The sequence below is a fragment of the Perna viridis genome, chromosome 8, assembly GCF_037379345.1.
Source record: "Perna viridis isolate PV_CMFRI_1.1 ecotype Kerala chromosome 8, ASM3737934v1, whole genome shotgun sequence".
NCBI classification, from domain to species: domain Eukaryota; kingdom Metazoa; phylum Mollusca; class Bivalvia; order Mytilida; family Mytilidae; genus Perna; species Perna viridis.
This window is the reverse complement of record NC_142452.1, coordinates 36,307,705-36,313,726: the sequence shown is the minus strand read 5'-3', so window position 1 is coordinate 36,313,726 and position 6,022 is coordinate 36,307,705.

Genomic DNA, 6,022 nt, shown 5'->3' with positions numbered 1-6,022 from the left:
CATTTTACAAAGACAAAGAATAAAAAAAAAGAATTCTACTTATGGTTAATTCGTTCATAACGTTTCATTAGAAAACTAATAGAAAATTGCTACATTAGTTACAATAGTCATTTTTCCCGTATTCAACGCTGTTAAATTTTACGGCTGGGGATTGGATATTTTTTTCAAAGTTTAAAAACCAAAGTGCATTTATCCTCAGACACTACGTCTTTGCTGAATATGAAATTATATTGTCATCACCTAGGTAATAAGATTGTTTTCAATTTATCTGGATTCTTATCATTAGGAAATTTTTGAACAAAATTATGTTTGAAATCATCATAAATAATATTCAGAAATCATACATGTATAAACAAAGTTTTCCACAACTCAAAACATAGCGGTTAAATAAAAGTCAAAAAAACAGTGAGAGTAATCAATTATCTACCTTTGATCATAACTTCAAACAGCAATGATAACATGAAAAGCATGATAATCCTTCTTCGAAAAAGCTAAAATGTTTCACTTTTAATACGTCAAACAATTTTGCCGTGATTGATAACTTGCTGTATGTATAGTAATAACTGGAACAAGGAAATTGACATCCAAATTCGTAATTATTCAAGGAGGAAACTGTATTTATATATATAAAAAAGAATCATTGTTATGAATTTTATATCTATAACAGGAAACAAATTGTTACGCAAAATTTGTTTATTTAAAATAATATGATATCCCTATACGTCCAATAAATATAGAATCAAACGTACTTATTCCACTTTAAAGAATCCTTCAATATTGGTACGAATGTAACCATCACATGGTACACTGATTCGGGAGAAATGTTGTGATGATCTGATTTCAATTAGGTGTCCTATTCATGCAAATTATATGCAATCATCATATTTTGGCAAACTTTTCCGAAAACGTTTATTCGCGAACACGTCTTCGCGGATGAGATATCGAACGTTAATTAGTCTTTAATTTCATTATCAGTACAAAAAGAATGTATTGTGCATTGTGTGCATTCACTTTTGTTAAGAGAACATGACACAATTGACATTAATATGTTTGAGTAAAAAAATGAGTAAAACATAATTTGTTACAATGTACTTGTTTCATTTACTTAAAAAAATATAACGCATCTGGTTCATTTGAGTGCCACTTATATATTTCTCTTTCAATAATCGATCCGAAGGTACACCAGTGGAAATATTTCTAAAAAAAGGAAATATCAAGGTTATTTAATAGAAAACAGGAAATGCATTTAGGCATGATTGATTGATACCTACTGATTATTATTTAATGCTTAAAAGTCAAAATTTTGGATAGATCACAGGTACACTTTAATTTGCCTATTTCGTTTTTAACCAGTTGATTACATTTTTGATATACATGCTTGGATAATGTTACAGCATATAACATGTGCATTATTTTTTTCTGCCAGTTCATTTAAGACTTATCATGGCTTTGCGGACCGGTCCATTATGGTTTCCATTTTGTACCATTAGGCAAACAAAAACATGTGCAAGTAAAAGCGTAATCAAGGGAACCAAGGTTATAGCGGTCGATCAAAAGATGGTACTCTAGGGACAAAGACCAGACATTGTAAACAGACATACACAGCAAAATGAAAGGATGTTCATGTGAGCTTCTGGGTTTAATTTCCCGTTATTATGATACGTGCTAAATGATACAATTTCATTTCAGTTTTGAACTAAGAACTTAGAAAATATTTTAATTAAACTCAATGTATATACTAACTTTAAAGATACTCATAAATTTTCAATGCTAATAAAAATTTGCCAGACAAGCTGAGACAGTGGGACGTTTGAGCTGGCCCGATATCAAAACACGGGATTTTGCTAAAAGTCGAAATTCCATAAAATCAAGAAAGACATGATTTTTTTATTGTTGCATGTACATTAGGCAACACTACTGACATGCTTTTTCGCACTGTAAACAATTTGCACATGGCTTATTATTAAGATCACAATATTTTGTTAATTATTTCGTATTTCTATTCTAAAAAAGAAACACGAATTACTGCCGAAAAGCTTGTTACATTATTTAAGAAACGAAGACCCACTTAGAATTGTAGCTTTTCACCCTCATTTTAAAGGCCCCGTCCTCACATTGTATAATTCTTTGAGCAAAACTGCCAAAACAATTTGGTCTCACAATTCAGTTCTGTTTGATGAAGAAATATATGAACTTCAATGTTCACATTGCCACAGTTATGATGGAAAGCAAGTTTTTTTTTCAGAACTTAACATTATTGCTCAATCAATTTCTCGAAAATTTCTATAGCCAAATTGTAGAGAAGGCTAGGGTATAGCACAAACCAGAACGTGAAACAATTTCTAGGTTTATTGGTGGGTTATCGGAAAAGATGGCATTTTTTTGTCCACGCGGGACAGCTACATGACATTCAAAGTGCTTTAATTTCTGCCAAGAAAGCTGAAACTAGCGACTATAGACACACCAACTCAGACAATGCAATTCAGGCAGAACAAGTCAGTGTGAATTTTCCTAGATAAATATATCAGCAACTGAACAAGATGAGTCTTTGTGTGATCATAAGAAACAAATCGAATCCCTTAGATAAATTGTTTAGAAAATCAATTTGTTGGTCCAAAACACAAGAATAAGCAGCAATTTCAGTCGCTACAAACATTGGTAAAGGAAATAAGTTTAAAGAATGAGCGGAGACACAGATAAATCGGTACACTCGTAGTGGACACTCGTCAAGGCCAAGATACTGCTAAGTATATGTAATAAATGCCAAGGTCATGATCACTTCCAGAGGTTCTGCAATTGCGACGGAAAAGGTCAGCTGCTGCATGACACGCAATGTGCATGCCTGTTTAATTACAAACTATGGAAGTTGATACAGGAAGTTCTGTCGATATCAGAACTTATTCGATTCTATACCAAGCAAGATAAAACTTTCATTCGTTTAAGAAACAGTGCTAAAATTGAAGTGTTTGGTAAAACTAAAAGAGAATCTGTAATCGGCGGGATTAACTGTTCCCATAGATATCATGTGGAAATTCAAAACTATCAACATCTTGCACTACCACTACTGATATTTAGGACTTAAATTTTGATTTTCCTCATCACTTTCTACATCACTCCGATCGTATCAGCTGATATTTTACCAATTATCGTCAAAATTCACCAAGAATAAGTCAAACACGCCGTAAATGCAAGACATCATTTATAATATTATGCCAACATGATAAAGACTTGAAGACTTGCTATAAACATTACTTTACCACTGCATTGTAACTAATATATCTATCGTTACTATTGCATATCATCCACTAATTCTAGGGATTGAATATTCTGATTTTACATTTGGAGAGCTGCAAATGCATGTATAAATTCACAAAAAACTGAGCATAGAACCAAATAGTCAGCTTTTATACTGTAATGTACCAAATTATTGGACTATAGGTATGCAAGGTTTGTGTTAAGATGCGCTAAATAATTGTCTTATGATAGCTATTTTTAAATTTTGGGAGGGAATGTTATATTTCTATTTTTTTATGTCTGGGACTGAATAAATTATTACTACCTGAAAATTAGGTACGACTCCGGATAGGGGCAGAGGTTTTCGGGAAATTTGTTGATCGTCTACTGGATATTTTTGCCCTGACCCAAAGTACGCAACACACATTCAACAAATTTAAATCCCTCAAATCAAAGTTATTTCTTACATTTCTTTTGGGGCTGGGATTTTATTTTTTTCTATGTCTGGGACTGAATAAATCATTACTTTCTGAAAATTAGGTACGACTCCGTATCGGTAGAGGTTTTGGAGATATTTTTTATCGTTTGTTGGATATTTTTACCCAAAGAACGCAGCACACATTCAACACTACCACTGACACATTAAAAGCAAAAATCAATCGAATCAGTAAACATTTTTGCTTATAAAACTCCTGGTAAATAGAGTGAAAAGTGTACTCAAATAGACATTATGACTTTCTTGCCTACGCGTCACTGTTATCATTCGTTTAATTTAAATCCCTGAAATCAAATTTATTTCTAACATGTACCTATACATTTTTTTAAATATGAGTTTAAAAGTGATAGGTTATGTCTTTGATCGACCTGAGCTCATTCTTTGTATACGGTGCATGGCGATGCTGCTATCTGCGAATGGTAAAACTTATTACCTTTCTTCACTGCCAATAATATCTAAATTATTATTAAAGAGTAATCAAGGAACCAAGATTTTGAAAAATCAAAAGAATGTAATTCAGAGACAAATACCAACCATGGAACAAGGGCGCACACTACAAAAAATTAAAAAAAAAATAAAATCGTATCATTTGAAATATTATTAGACAACAGCGCCTCTGCACTATCACAATCGTTATTTTCTTGTCGATTTATTTCGTCTCTTCCATGAGAATAGCCACTCATTGTTGTGGTCTAACATTCTACATACATCTGTAAATGACTACGCCGTCTTTAAAATGAAAAGTTACCATGAAACTGTTTAACATGACTGTTGAAACAATCCATTTCTACCTTAATATTGACAAGTTAGGTTACCACTCTTCGATATTAAAAAAGAAGAAATCAAAAATATGGTGACCAAATTGTAACAAACTGAGCAACACAAAATAAGATGCATGCAGAGAATGTTCTTAGTAATCAAGGGGACCAAAATTCAGCGGAAATCGAAACAACGCACTCCAGATGATAATTAAGGTTACAGACCATCAATTCAACCAATGAGCATTTGGAACGTACGCAAAAATAGTCCTACGCAGAAATTACCCCTGTTCCTCATAGTGCTGTGAAAAAAGTTCTCATCTTATTTAAAAAATTTAAACAGTTTCTGAAAGGAAAAACATTTCTGTACATTTTATAGGTGATTTTGCTTCTTGTGATGTGAAGCCTAATCTCCATAATGATTTTTAAATATACCCCTATCTTGTGAAAACACTGGGATTTCCCATGCTATTTATAGACCCTTCACTTCCGGTGACCAGTACTGCACTGCAAGTCTGCTAACCCCACATGCCATTCTGAGGATTGTGAGCTGACATATGTAGAATCATGCTGATATATAGTCATCTGCAGGTTAAAGTTAAGGTAAAGTCCAGAGAAGCCATTGAATACTGTGAAATTAGCATAGAAGCCTATGGGAAGTGGAATTAGTGGTTTTTAGCCTTAACGAATCAATAAAGTTGAAAAACATTAATAATTTCAGAGAAAATTGATCTGTGGTAAAGAAAAAAAGCTGATTACTGGTTTGGAAATACTTTTCTCAAATGCACTGTCACTAGTCACGTTGATAAAGTAGTGGACAAATGTCTCTTGCATTCCCCACAGAGTTCGGTTCATGAAATAAAGTTTCTGTTCTGTCACTGATGTCATACGGGGACAACAAAAGGGGCGCATAGTAATAACACTCGTCGTTTTCATTGCTGATCGTGAAATCGCAAACTCGTTGACCACCCTAGTTTATGCATAGATATTGTATTATGCAATTAATGCTGATTTGGCTTATCTTTATTTAATTGATCTTTTTGGATAACGTCCCGCCAATTCCGCATTATTTACATTATTTACAAACCAAAATTCTTTGTTGAATTGAATGGTATTGCCTAAGTTTGCTAGACTATCATAAATAGAAACTGAAACTCTATATTAAAACACAGTGTTCGGCATAATACGGGTTGAGTCCTTATTCTTTGACTTATAATACATCGTGGTTCTCAACCCCGCACGGGGAAATATCATATACGGTTTGTCCATTAACGGCTAGTTGTTCTTTATTTGTGCATTAATGTAACGTATAACCAGTTCTTTATTTCTTTTTAACAAAGTACTATAAAGATTTTAAATTGATTTTTAGCCTGCCCAATGGTGTGAAGGTTTCTTAGTCGTTCATTGAAGACATTTTTCAACCCGGTGAGCTGTTTTGAACATATGCACTTGATACATTCTCCTTTTTTTACCGGGTGATGTTTGTACACACTTGCAATATGAGGAAAACAGAGTAAGACTGCGTGTATTTTCA